Source organism: Rhamphochromis longiceps, linkage group LG9 (genome assembly GCF_057381845.1).
Source record: "Rhamphochromis longiceps isolate RC_006_pf linkage group LG9, R_longiceps_female_GT1.1, whole genome shotgun sequence".
NCBI lineage: Eukaryota > Metazoa > Chordata > Actinopteri > Cichliformes > Cichlidae > Rhamphochromis > Rhamphochromis longiceps.
This window is the reverse complement of record NC_140565.1, coordinates 21,955,412-21,969,584: the sequence shown is the minus strand read 5'-3', so window position 1 is coordinate 21,969,584 and position 14,173 is coordinate 21,955,412. Positions and strand designations below refer to the sequence as shown.

Genomic DNA, 14,173 nt, shown 5'->3' with positions numbered 1-14,173 from the left:
CCAACCTGATGTCCAGACGCCGCAGCATGGGATCAGCAGCCGTACCAAGTACCCAGATGGTGAAGACAATCATCAGCAGGGTGGTGGTGAAGATGGTGTGACTCACTTCTTTAGCTGTGACTTTTACAGCCAGTCTAAAAGCCACAGCCCCCCTCAAACCTGAGGCAAGAGAAGACATTTCTGAGCAAACAGCTGGATTAATGCCTTCCATTAAACCACCAAATAACCATCTACCAACCAATTACACAGAAACTGAGCCAGTTAATAACTCTGTCAATGGGTAACACATAACACCCTGACAGTCACTATCATTGACCACTTGCTGACCAGCAAATAGCCCTGAAACAAACTCCAAGATTTCTGTACAGTGGTGACATAATGCTTAAAGCCAAAACAATTCCCAGAGCAAATCCTTTTCTGCCACGAGAAAAAAAAGAAAGATGAGGGAGGTGATAGCGGCGACGGTGGGGGAGTTTTGAAAAACAGCAAAACAAGAGCTTTTTATAAAGAAACCTTACGTAAGACGTAAAGTGGGTCAGACAAGCAGAGAAACATGCTGCTGTGGCGCTACCCCACATCAAAGGTTCCCTTCCCCTGCATCATCAAATCACTCAGGGTGCCAACCGCTAGTCTCAGATACCTCAGATAAGTAAGACTAAGACTTCTATATATGCTTCCACTCACAGGTAACAAATAGATAAAAAGCTTCTTTAAAAAACATAAATCTCAAATTCAGACAGTATTGATTAATGCAAAAATTCTTCCTCCAACAAGGTGAATTATTCTAAACCCCGAGGTAGGTGCTGGTCTTTGTGTTCGCCTTAACTGACTTAATGCGCACACCAGCTCGCACTTGTTCCACAGAGGACACATTTTCTCAGCATCTCTACTCATGCCATTAGCTGCAGGCGAAGAGGAGAGTGGAATAATTAGAGCTTTCATGGGATAAATCAGGGTGAAAGTTTTCTTCTTGTCCCCCCCTTCTCTCGTAGCAAAAACAACAACTAGAATGAAAAGTGTACCTGCAAACATCATGAAGTGCTGGAACTTGCAAGGTATCTTGTTTGTGCGACCCAGGTTCAGCAGGAAAGATAAGGGGTAGATGTTGAATGCTCTTGAAATAAAGACGGACAGCTGTATGCATTGAATGCAGATTAAGGAGAACATTTATGAGACTTGCAGGTTTCACGGAAAGTTGATCATTCGGTCTTATACTGTCGAAAATCTGCCGGGGAATAAAAAAGTGCCGTAAATCACACTGGTTAACTGGATATCATTGATAAGTAATCAAATTTTTTGCTCAATTTTCTGCATCCAGAAATAAATAAATGCAACACTGTGAGGTCAGGCTATAGACGTCCACCTGTGAATAACACTAAATATTACGCATGTGCGCAAACACGCGAAGAAAAAAAATCTCTGGATATTTTCCGTTTGGGATGAAAACACGGCAACGTGGCACCATGCCGAGGCATGAAGCCAATCAGGCTGCGCCAGCTGTCTCTGCCCTCCACACACACTTTGATGTCTCACGTAGGATGAGACTGAATGCTAAGTGTCCTGGGCAGAAGTTATCAAGATGATATCTGTACAATTACCAGGGAGATAGCTGCCATCCAGGATACACGTCACGTCATCGGTCATGCTTTTAGAAGAAGTTAGAAATACAGCCTCAGATCCTCTCATAGGTTTTTTTTCCCCTTTTTGATAGTCTGACGTAAGTTAAGGGTAAGCTGAGTGAACCAAAGTGAAGAGGGTTTGGAAAGCTCTTTGCTCTTAAAAAAGAAAAAAAAAGATCCTCTTTGAAATTTGTTGCATAAAAACTAATCTGTGCAGACAGGTAACCCTTCTTTGGTATCAGAAAGAGAAGGGATTTGAGTTTATCCTTAGTAAGTCTAAATATAACGGTATAAATAAAGGGACCAATATTTTAGGCAGGACACCTCGGCCTGACAGGGCTATTACTAAAACAGTACTCCCTCGCACCCTGCAGTCAATATTACATCTCACGCACCCTATGGATTTTCAAAAGCAATATCCTGCTCCCAAAAGCAGTCATTTTTCTTTATCAAAGGCCTCTGAGCTATTCGAATGGAGGTAATTAAGCACTTTCATCTCAGCCTCATTTCCAATAAAGCCCATCTCTATTGTCACTGGCAAAGGCTGCAAGCTACAGCGATTAAAATCTACAGCATAACCAAAGAGCGATTAACAGGGTGGAATCACTGGGGTTATTTCTTTTTCATAGACACTTTTAGAGCCGTAAAACTGGAAACCGACATCCACTTATTCATGTTTGTCCATCCGGTTGATCTTCCTGTATATGTAGATAGCTAGCCGGAGCTTTTTAAAACTCCGATTAAATTCCTGTGCACTTGTTCCCCACATTTCCTGACTTCCATCTAATGAAGGCGGATTGCCAAAAACACATTTTAAAGAAATCAGACCCAATGCTCAAATCATTTGTTTCTTTTCTTTCTTTCTTTTTTTGCTGGACATAAGAGTACTGGAATAAAGAATCTGCTCAGTCAACTATTTCTACGGCCCCTTTGACCCTATGGTAGAAGATGGATTGTAATAATAATTGCTGGCCATCTGGGCACTGGACTGTGAAAGAACAGCTCCTTGGAGTGCAGCCACTAGAGTCGCTCCTCCAGCATACACTATGGTCGTGCCAGCTCTCAGGAAAGGACAATTGTACAGCAAGCAGCCATCAGTCCATCACTGCCCAATCATTTCTCTCAGAAAGCAAAGCTGACGGATACAATAAAGCTTCTGAACACGAGACATCTGTTATGATAGTAAGATTTTTCTATTTATCATTAAAGAGCAGATCGTTTTTTGATAAGATGACTCGAGTTCTATCGCCATTGTACTCTGGTCTACAGAGGCTGCTGCCAGGGGAGAAACATATGCATCTCCTGCCTGTGATGGATTTCTTCCTGTATCATATTTGACACTATATGCAAAATATTAAATCTAGATAGAAGCTATGATCGTTGGATGTCTCCGAGCATATTTTTTTCAAAACCTGGCATTTATTTTTGATATCAACTGTGATTTTTTTCTGCTAAACAGCATAAACATCTAGATGTCAAGACTAGCTGATTAATGTAACAGCTTTTTGGTCTAATTTTAAACACTGTAAAGTGACAGAAAAGTAAGAAAAATGGCAAATTCTCTCATTTTCGTTGCTATAAGATAAACGTGAGGCGGCACGGTGGTGTGATAGTTAGCACTGATGTCTTACACCAAGAAGATTCAAATCAGCCAGGCAGCTTAGGGCTCGTTTGTGTAGAGTTTGCATATTCTCCTTCCCACAGTCCAAACACATTCATGTTAATTGGTGATTCTAAACTGGCTGTAGGTGTGAATGGTTGTTAGCCCTAAAACTTGTCCGGGGTGGGGCTGCTTGCTCTACGATAGCTGGAATATTTTTGCTGATTAATTTTGTGCTTCGTTATTCACATTCACAATATGATTCATATTTGAAATGCAACCAATCAATATTTTCTCATTTTTGTGCAAAAGACAGAACAGAAAGCGTAAATCTTTACATCGTGTTAAAGATGCAGAAAAAGCTAAAACAGCGTCATCTTCAATCCGCTAAATGAAAGAACGGTAAGATTATTTTAAACAGCAAAAAGATTTAAACAGTTTAATTACAGCGTTGCTAAAGAAAAACCAAACAAAAACATCAGTAACAATAAGAATCTGTAGAGATCTTGACTGCCGGAAACCAGCTGGATGACATTTGCAGAGCTCTCAAGATCACCGCCCCTCCCTCTCTCCCCAAGGACTGGGGAAGTAACAGTATTGCAATGAGGTAGCAAGAAATACAACAGGATAACCAGTATGATCTACTAAATGACTTGTCATTAAACTAATAGGAGACAGAACTGAGTCCTATTCCTGAGATGGGAGTGGAATTCAGAAGCTGCACAACAGGGGGTAAAGTCCTCTGTCATACAGCAGAAAAGGATACAAGTGCCCCAGAAATGAAGTATGGTTCAAATTTATGGCAAGTGAACTTCAACAATATATATCCCATGTAGCCGAAGATGGAAATCTCCCCGAGGAAGTTGAAGACTTCAAAGAGCTGCAAATTATAAAAGGAATTGAGAGGATCATGAGAGAGATGTGTGTATGCTTGCTGTTAGAAACACATAAATCTATTTACAGAGTTTCATTCTGGGTATCTGCCTCCCCTTGAGGACAAATGGGCCAAACAAGCAGGGCACAAGTGAGTGTTTATGGTTAGGCCATATTAAGGTTAAGGTAGGGGTCAGAATCAGCCGAGCACTGAGTACACAATGAGTGACATCCTCTGAAAAAACAACTTTGTGTGCCGAAAGATGGCTGAAAGTGAAGTAGAGGAATGGATAAATAGCATTAGATCTGTACAAACACGACAAATCCAGTGTTTATGTTATTCCCTTTGAGGCGGCAGCTGCAAACATCTACAGCTCGAGGGCATAATGTGGTTTCCTGTAACAGCAAACATGTTCTTGTCATCATCTTTGTGTGAAATAATTTCATTTGAAGCGTACTGGGGATAAAACAGCACATCTTTAGGGACCCAAAAAGTCATATGCTAATGAACTCTGCTTTTTATTAGAAGATTATTACAACTCATCGACTCAGGCTCCAGCTTGTCATGTTCTAAGCCAAGCTGAGGAACTTTGGTGTCATATACTGTTCATGCAATGGCATTAAAGAGATGATACAATTTCATTAACCATATTTTTTATTTCTTATATGATTTAGAGCTCTGGTTAAAAAAAAAAGATATCCAGCTGAATAAGTGCACTTTTTGGGGATCATAGAAAGAAAAGTATCGGTCCCACTAGCTATTCAACTACTGCCTGTATACACTCAATCACATTTTACCATAAGCTGCATGTATAAACCCTAAAAAATACAGATAGAGGCATTCTGCCAAGTGAACATGCTCTCCTGCATAGCCAGTCCACTTTATAGGCAGAGGCTTCAACTGTGCTGCCTTTTAGGAGTGTCTGTGATAAACAGTTAGCTGCACTATGGTGCTGATAATGAATAATAAATGCACAAATAAGTATATGTGTGTACTTCTGATTTGTTTTGCTCCTCTATGAAGCTTGCTGGCAAAGTGTGACAGTGTGCTAGCCTCCATCTGTGCTCAGCCTTTTAAGTAGATAGCTGGAGACTGATGTCCCACACGGACGCCCGCTGGACAACTGAGCACTAATGGCAATTAATGAGCGCGAACTGCAAATGCTGGCGACAAGAGTCATTCTACACAAACGAGAAGACTAAAAATGACTGTCAAGCAAAAGGAAAACAAGTTTCAGTTGCGCTCCGTTAACCCACCTGCTTGATCCTTGCCCTGCCCTCAGAGGACAAGTTGAGAACTGTGTACCTTGCCTGACTCAAGCCGCAAAACATCACTGCCACAATACCTGAAAGATAAACAATACTTCTGAAATGAATGAAAATTCAAAAATGATATAGCCCCCCCCACCACCCCCCCAAACATCCACAGCATCTTCTAAATGTGAACATTTACATTTTGTGGACAAAGCTCATAGATGAGAATCCTGTCAACAGCAGGGAGTTGATAATGCGCCGGATCTGATCAGCTGAAAGTATGCAAAACCACTTATATGTGCATATATTAGTAATCAGGATGAGAGAATCTGTATGTTTGGGAGCTGCTTAACACACAGAGGCTTGAGACTTGTCACACTGAGAATATGGTGTAGGAAGTTCTACCATCACAGGAGGATCATTTCTGAAAAGAGCTTTTGTCTCCATGGTTCAATCCATGTTTTTTTGTTAACAAGCCAGAGATGCCGACATTCAGAAAAAAGTGGGGAGATGAGGACAAAGATAAATTAAATAAAAGCACTGTTAGAGCAATTCATGTAAGCACTGGTTTATAACATCCAAAAATTAAGCCCTCCTGTGTGCAGCCACTCATATAAAAATTAACCGGATCAGACCAGCCCAACCTTGCATCCACCCACTCTCCTGGTTCCAATAAAAATGTGCTGCCCAAACCAACTCAAGCATATTTATATATCTGATAAAAACATTTACTTGTCCAGATACATGAGGCTCTGGAAACGATTAAAAAAAAAGTTTTAAAAGTGATATAATCACAATCACAATGTCAGTTGCGTGGGAGGAGATACTAACAAAAAACAAATGCACGACAAGCAAAGTACAAAAGGGAAAGACGTACAGACAGCAGCCTCTGCTCCTAAGACAGAGGGTGGAGAGAGTGATTAGGCTCACAGGGGAGGCTGGTTGGACCAGAGAGCTAGAGTTTGAAGCACAAAGCATGAAAGGTGGGCTGCTGCCTCGCAGGACACGCTTGGTTCATTGCAGAAATTCGATTTCACATTTTAGCTTCCTTCGCATTGAGCGAATAACAGAAGGTGGAAAAATGTGAAACTGCTGCGATGGGTATAGCAATAGGTAGAAGACAGGGTTGGCTGTAATAAATATGGCAGCAGAGACAAAATAGCAGCTGTGGTTCAGACTGCTAAATTAAGCCAGTCCATTAGTCTCTCTTCACCATCCGCCTTTACATCGGGATGCTGACATGGACCTGCACTATGCTAGTTCCAGTAATGCTTGGTCAAAATATACCTCTTAGCATTGTGCAACGCCATCTAATGGAGCACGCCATCGTGGCAGATCTCATTTTGGTTCCATTTGGTTGGGGGCAACAACATCGTCCTTGGTTTACATAACACTGACAGAGATAACACATCACCTGTCTGCTGCATTAAGTCTCTTTCTAAGTCTTTTCCACACAGAGCACTTTGCAACAGATTAGATGCTTCTCATAATGAGCAGTTGTGAGGGGCATAAGATTAATGACAGCAGGGCTCCCTGCAAGGCTGAGGGTCATTAGACACACCCTCACTAAACTCTAGCAATTAACAGAGACAGAAAGAGCCTCGATTACCAAAGGACACCAGGGAGGACTCGCATCAGTCATTGCATTCTTTGGTATGATGTGCTGCCTCATCTCAAAGCGACCATTAAACGCCTTTACCGTTAATGCTGTATAGGGTATAGGGTACCATTCATCACCGAAACAGTAATTTTCACTACCTAGACAACAATATCAGCATTAAACTAGATTTTATAACAGTAAAGGTTTCAGGTCAAAACAAAGTATTAAAACCAGCCCAGGAAATGCATGTAGAAATATACTTCCACTAGAAAACTAGAGGCTCTGAGAATTACCGACTGAGGTTTTTCTGTGGTGCGACTCCCACACTGGGCAGTATTTAAAATGCGCTTTATAAACAGGGCATCTGGAATTTAATGGACAAAGGTCAAGCTTTTTCATTAAAACCATCTTCTCTGCCTCCACAGGCCACAGGGAGCAGTGCCAAGGAAGAGAGAGCATTAATACTAATGTGCGCTAATGTATACTCGACTTATATTTCAAAACAACATTACACCACATCAGTAAAGAAACAGAAGACAATTCTAGGCAGCAGAGTCGAGAAATGGTCTTTTCCAAACATGAGCTTGCAAAGATACGTCATTACTTTGACTTTCTTAAAGAGCAGCCACTCTGGGTAAGGACCTGTAAGTGGTGTCATCTCCAAACTAAAACTACAAGCGTTCTCAGGGAGAAGCAGCTATTTTAAAGTAAGAAGAATAGGACTGGTACTTCCAGTTGTCTGTGATGAGAAGATTCTTGGAACAATGCAAAACACTTTGTTGGTTAAAGAGTGCATCTGACTGAGAGATCACTGACTGTACAGGGAGTGTTGGTTGATTGACAAAAAAAACCAAAAAACTGAATCTTGTATGCAAGCAGGGAATTGTGCAGATGGTCATGACTGGACAGCAGTATGTGCGCACATTATTTCCAGGTTTTTGGAGTGTGAGTGGAAACAGAAAATGCCTTGAAGCCAGTCAAACAGATGCTGGGTGTCACTGATACTGTAGAGCAGTATGCGAGCCAGCGGGAGCAGTTGAGAAGAGACGCCTGAGGGGAGAAGGGCAGCTACCCAGAGCACTGACATGGCCACAGACACACAAACAACATAAGTCACACAGTGTTCACCTGATAGCCCGCAGGCTTCAGCCGAGAGGTAGCTGCTCCAGGACAGCAAGAAGAAGACTGACGTTTCCAGCAGGGGATTTTCATGCAGCCGAGTGAATTTGGTGAGGTGAAATGAAAGTTAAAGATACATAAGATAATCATGAAGTATTTAACACTTTGCATCAGGCCAGGGTTCATATTGCAAATGCAGGACAAATTTCCCACTGTTGCACAAGTGCATTCCAGTGCTACAGTCTGGAGAAACTGTGGTACGCTGCCTGCAAAAATAAAGCAACTGCAAATAGTGCTCAACAAGCCAGGGGATCGCCCATACAGAGTAAACGCGGGCAGTGAGCTCCACTGTCCCACATCCCCTCCGGCAAAGCTTGGGTGCAAACCATAGAGCAATATTTTACACGGTGTTCTGGGCAAAACAGTAGGCACTAGAATTTTCATATTTCTGACAGCCACATAGAAAGAAACGAAGGGTAAGTTTGGCTACTGGAAATATTACAAAGTTAGGCCTGAAGGGTATTTAATAGGCTGCGCTTAAAATACTCCTCGGGCATGCAATAATAAAAATACACCTTCTTAAGCCTGATTGTTTTTGTAATTAATAAGGACAGGTGTGGTTATTAATTAAAAGATAAATGAGCAACTACACATCAAGGTGAATTTCTTTAACAAATAGCAGACACAAGAGCAGGATGCTGCTATGGTTAGCATCAGCAAAATCTAATAAATGCTCACTTTGTGGTTTGCCTACACCCAGAGATTAGTCACTGTAAATAAGAGCTGAGTCCTGGCCCAAACCCCTCATGACACATTCCCATTTTTCATCCTAAAGTCTAATTACTTGAAGATCAGAGAGAAACGCCGGACGACGGCGCAAGTCGAAACTTCATCATAGGCTATTGGCTTGATTGACGACCTCTCTGCAGCCATTAATGTCGCAGGAGCACTTTAGACTTTAGCTGCATCGCTTTTGTTGGTAAAAGTGGTACAGTAGGGGTTTGTTAGAGAAGCAATTATAGTGTTGAGGAACAGGATATACTGCGGCGGATGCTGAGGTGATAATTGAGTCTGGGGTGTAGAGGCAGAGATGGGACGGGATGAAAAGGATATGAGGGCTGTTATTACTGTGAAAATGAGACCTAAGAGGAAGGAGCCAATGAGCACTATGAGAAAAAAAACAAAGGCGTGGAGAAAGGCAGTGGGGTTGAAGATGAGTCCTGCATTCATCTGGGTGTAGGTGGTGATGGCACTAGGAGAAACATGAAGCAAATGCAAACAGAGCCGTTATGGAACAAAAACAAGCCGGAGGCATAATTACAACAGAGACACTTTGATTGCTACAGATGCTGAGAATACAAATTAAAAAAAAAAAAAAAAAACGTTTATGACTCTGCAATAAGAACAGTCATCAGAAATATGACCAACTGGGTTCTTAGTGGAAAACAATGAGCATAAATTTACATTCTTATTATGCTGAGCTAAGTGCTATTTACTGGAGTCATTCCTTTTTTAGATTACATGGTTTCCCTTAGAACTTCCATCTTTTCCCGAAAAAGAAAAAAAATATATTAGGATTTTTTCTTTGTTTCAGAGACATCTCAGTGTAGTTAGTAAGAAACAAGTAAAAAAAAAAAAAAAAAAAGATGGCAGCATTATTCACACTGCTATAAATATTTACTTTGTGAGAGGAAGGGAGGCCTCCATATGGAAGTCATTGAGTGCAAAAGAGGCCTCACAGGGAGGACAGAGGGAGGAAGAAATTGTGTGCATGTCTGTGTGTGGTGGGATGGAGGGGGTGCCTGTGGTAATGAAAGCCCAGACAAGCGACCAAGAGAGTGGCTGATGAACCAGTCTGCCTTTGTGGAATGACACAGTCTCTTTAGCCGGCAAAGACCCTCCCATGTACTCCCCCGTGGACTTAGATTGTTTTAAATGAAACACAAACTATGGAATCAGCAAAAACGGTAGCAAAGTGGCACTTGTTTTGTTTCCCTGCATTTAATGGGACCCAGAGCTACTGCTCACAGTAAAGAAACAAACACACCGCGCACAGCATCTGGTAGCCACTCATATATACTGTAAGTATAAGATGTCTTATACTCCTACTAACATTAAAATAGTTTTGTTTCTGCAATTTCAGTACCATCAGGCTGGAATGAGCAAGCACACATCACAACAGGCCCTAATCTCTATAGCGGGAGGGGAAGAATCAGTCAAGCTATGGTAATGAGCTCAGCATGCTGAAAAGGGGAAATCTATTACCCCCCGCTCCTCCCTGAAAAGAAAGACTCCTGTGGTGCATTTGCCCACTAGTCAGTGATCAGAGTGACCTTCTGGAGACTGTAACTTCAGATGGTTTGGGCTGTTATCCCAGTTGAGATCCCAAGATGTTAAAGCAGGACCTGGCTGAATGGTGGCTGGGTCAGGGCTGCTGGAGCAGGACGTTTTGCGACTGTGAGATGGCACATCAGCGTAAGGTTGAGCTGCTCTGGGAGCTTGTTAAAATTCTAGTGCCAGGACCCTGCCTGGCTCACTAATAAGGGCCAGCTTTGTGCATTGGGCCAGGGCGACCGGCAGGCGAGTGACCAAGTCGAGTGAAAGGAGATGGCATGTAGGCTGGTCACGCCACTCTAAGAACAAACAGAACACTATCTGACTCTTTGTCTGGGAAGAATTGCAGGCTCCCTCCTCCACCGTACAATGTACACAATGCAACAATTTGCGCTCCCCTTCTAGGAATTGGCAAGCATATTTATTCAATTGGAAAGCGAGATGTCAGAATGTCAGGTTCTATATATTTGCATCAGTCTTTTTAAAGATAATAAGCACAGATGTTATCTCTCCTCCTGCTTTATTTGTGTGTCTGCCTGCTTGTCTGTGACTGTGGAGATGTGAGTTTTCGCCCCTCTCTGTCTCCGGCTTGCCATCTGCTTTCACATCTACACGACTAGCTCTGCTCACTAGCATTGTGTAAACAGAGCAGACAATGACAGCAATGTGCGAGGACAGAAGCATGCATAGTTTTGTAAAAAGCTGGAGAAAAGGGGAAAGAATTAAGCAAATGAAATGCATGGAGAATGCATGACTGCATCCTGGCTGCTCTGAGTTTCCAAGAATTTTGTGTTGTATTCTTCCAAAGTCAACATTAGCTATGATAACCAAGTTCGCAGCATGGGACTGTCTCTTTACTCTGGCATTAAGGACCTAAATGAGATGCTGATAGTGCTTGGGGCAACTCACTTATGCAGTTCGCTGCATAGTATTTAAGGGATTGTTGCTGTTTTCCTTAAAGCTGGCAGCACCCACTCAGGCTTCCTTCCTCCACATCCGCCCCCATAATGCCATTTGGAGAAGTCTGAGCACCCACGCAATTAAACCTTGAAATAGATTGCATTCTCAGGGCTTGGAGAAATACTAAAGCAAAATACTCACTGTGTCAGGACGATGGCAACGGCATCATTTAGGACACTCTCGCCAAACAGCAGCATGTGCAGATCCAAGTCCACACGCAGATCTGATAAAAGGCCAAGGACTGAGACTTTAAAAAAGAAAGAAAAACAAAACAGGAGAAGTGTTGCTATTAATGGCCGCAGGAAGTAGAGCAACTTGAAGAGAAAAAGAAAAACTACTCAGTTAATTACACAGCAGAAGTGTCCTCCAGTATCTCCTGTGCTATTACAAAGAAGAGAAAGTACAAGAATTAATAAGTAAGCTGACAAAAAACTACAGTATGACGACAGCAGCGGGATAAAGATTTTGACAACTGGGCAAACTAAGCAAAGATTTGTTCAAGCTAAACAGGATGTAGAAATTACACAATGACTTGGGAAAGATAATATCTATGTTTGTTAATGATACATGAACAAATTAAGCGCAATGCTCATCATAATCTTTTTTCCCCACTGTAACAACTGGAAATTGGAGTATGAAAGAAAAATGCAAAGTTTAACATAAGTGGAACGTTACATTTCTTTGTTTTTTAGGATCCAAGCATTGAGTGATGTGAGGCTTTTGGAGTGCTACACATGTTTGAAAACTCATGAAACTTTACATTATGTGAGTGGGCCTTAGCAAGAGAAAGACCCTTTAAAGTGTAAGTAACCAACATGCGATATTTCTTATCTACATGCATGAAATTATGCAGCCACTTTTAATATTCAATGAAATAAAAACAGATTCTTAGATACATGCGTAAACCCAATAGGAAGCCTACCATTTTTAGTTTCCCCCTTTCCATAGACTCTACTCTACCCAGCTGCCCACCAAGAATGAAATTATCAGTTTTTACGATGTATCCTGTGATGATAAAGGTTAAGCCTTTTGAGTTGTAACCGAATAGTGTGTCATTTTCATGGTCCAATGATGAGTTTGGATGTTTTGCTACAAATTATAAAGTTGTTGTATCTCCAATATAAATACTTCAATCTGCCTTAAACTTCCTATTCTGTTTAATAGTCTCAAACATGACAAGCATTGCTTTTACATTACATTGAAATGGGCAATCTGCATATAGTAATGGTCTAAATCAACATGACATACAGTTACTTGGTGTTCTCTAATGCTACATCATGGACACAATGCATATTGTTTTACAAAAAGAAAAAGTAAATTATTTAATTATTATAATTTTATCATAGTTTTTGGCCTATATTGTGTCACTGGATCAATCACCTATACATTACAGTTATGGGAAAATGTAGACTGTCTTTCAATTCTAAGGTTTTATGTAACTGAACATAACAAATATAATCTGGTCTTCCCAGGACTTAAAGTTTATGGCAGTACAAGTAGAAAAATATTGAACTGAAACATGAAGCATGGCGTGTTTGGAAGGCTTGTAATGTGACAGCACGGCTTACGTTTGCAAAGTTGCATCTGGACAAACCACAAAACATCTGCAACGATAACCTTTGGACAGCTGAGACCAAAGTAAAGACATATTGTACAACAGTGGTCACCAACCTTTTCTGCGCCACGGACCGGTTTAATATCAGACAACATTTTCATGGACCGGCCTTTAAGGTGTCTTAGATAAAGACAAAAAAATAAAATGATACCACCAAGACGAAAACAGTGGTATTTTTTCACTGTGTAATTGTGTAACTTTATTAGCAGCGTCCTCCTGAAATGCACCAACAACATTGAGAGTAACATCCTCCTCTCTGCCCTTTAATGCTCTCTGGTTGCTATGGTAACTTGTAAATATTTCTTTCAAAATAAGGCTCACAACTACAACACGGGGGGAAAAAAACACCCAGGGAAACAGAGTTAACGATAAAAACCCTGAAAACCATAAATTTCATACCCGAGCCTCAACTCTCACGGCCTGGTACCAAACGACTCACAGACCAGAACCGGTCCGTGGCCCGGGCATTGGGGACTGCTGTTGTACAGTCCCACGTTTGTTGACAACAAAACACAACACATCGGCATCAACACCATACTCTACCAACTCTCAAGCACAGCAATAACCAGTATTTAAGTTATTGCTTGTAAAGTTGGTTCTTTAAACTACTGAGTCATCAGGCATAGTTTAATAATCTGATTCTACATGTTGACTTAGTGTTTGTTAAATGAACAATGGATGATACAATACAATACAGTTTTATTTATATAGCACGTTTAAAAACCTGAAGGCAGACCAAAGTGCTTCACAGTTATTAGGGGAGAAAGAACATTCAAGTCAATAACAGGGTACAGATCAGGCACTAGCACAGACAGAATGGAGGCACCAATAGACCAGAAGAGTTAAATAAAATTGGTATCAAACCCCAATACAGAAAGAAGGAAGGTCAGATCGTGAATACAAAATATCTACTAAGAAGATAAAAACAGCAGTAAAATTAATAATAAAACAATAAATTTAATATAAAGTTTAAAAAGGGTATTAACTGGTCAGGAAAGCCAGGTCAAATAAGAATGCTTTCAATCTTGATTAAAAGGATTGGATAGAGTCCAAGGCACGAATAGAAGCAGGGAGGCTGTTCCAAAGGTTGGGTGCAGCTGAAGCAAAGGCACGATCACCTCTGGTCTTCAGTCTAAACTTAGGTTGGGCCAGGAGTAATTGATCTGATGATCTTAATGCACGACAAGGAGTGTACAAAT

General features: G+C 41.2%; 1 pseudogene across 1 annotated transcript in view; it reads right to left on the bottom strand.

The window, feature by feature from the left end:
• LOC146662298 (sodium/hydrogen exchanger 9-like) overlaps positions 1-14,173 on the bottom strand; it is a 67,096-nt pseudogene that overhangs the window by 31,357 nt on the left and 21,566 nt on the right. Inside the window, exons 6-12 of the transcript XR_014913338.1 lie at positions 11,501-11,606; positions 9,179-9,317; positions 8,075-8,180; positions 5,350-5,438; positions 3,986-4,099; positions 1,023-1,134; positions 6-159 (exon numbers count right to left, since the gene is read on the bottom strand). The product of XR_014913338.1 is annotated as a sodium/hydrogen exchanger 9-like (transcript). The remainder of the gene's footprint in view (positions 1-5; positions 160-1,022; positions 1,135-3,985; positions 4,100-5,349; positions 5,439-8,074; positions 8,181-9,178; positions 9,318-11,500; positions 11,607-14,173) is intronic.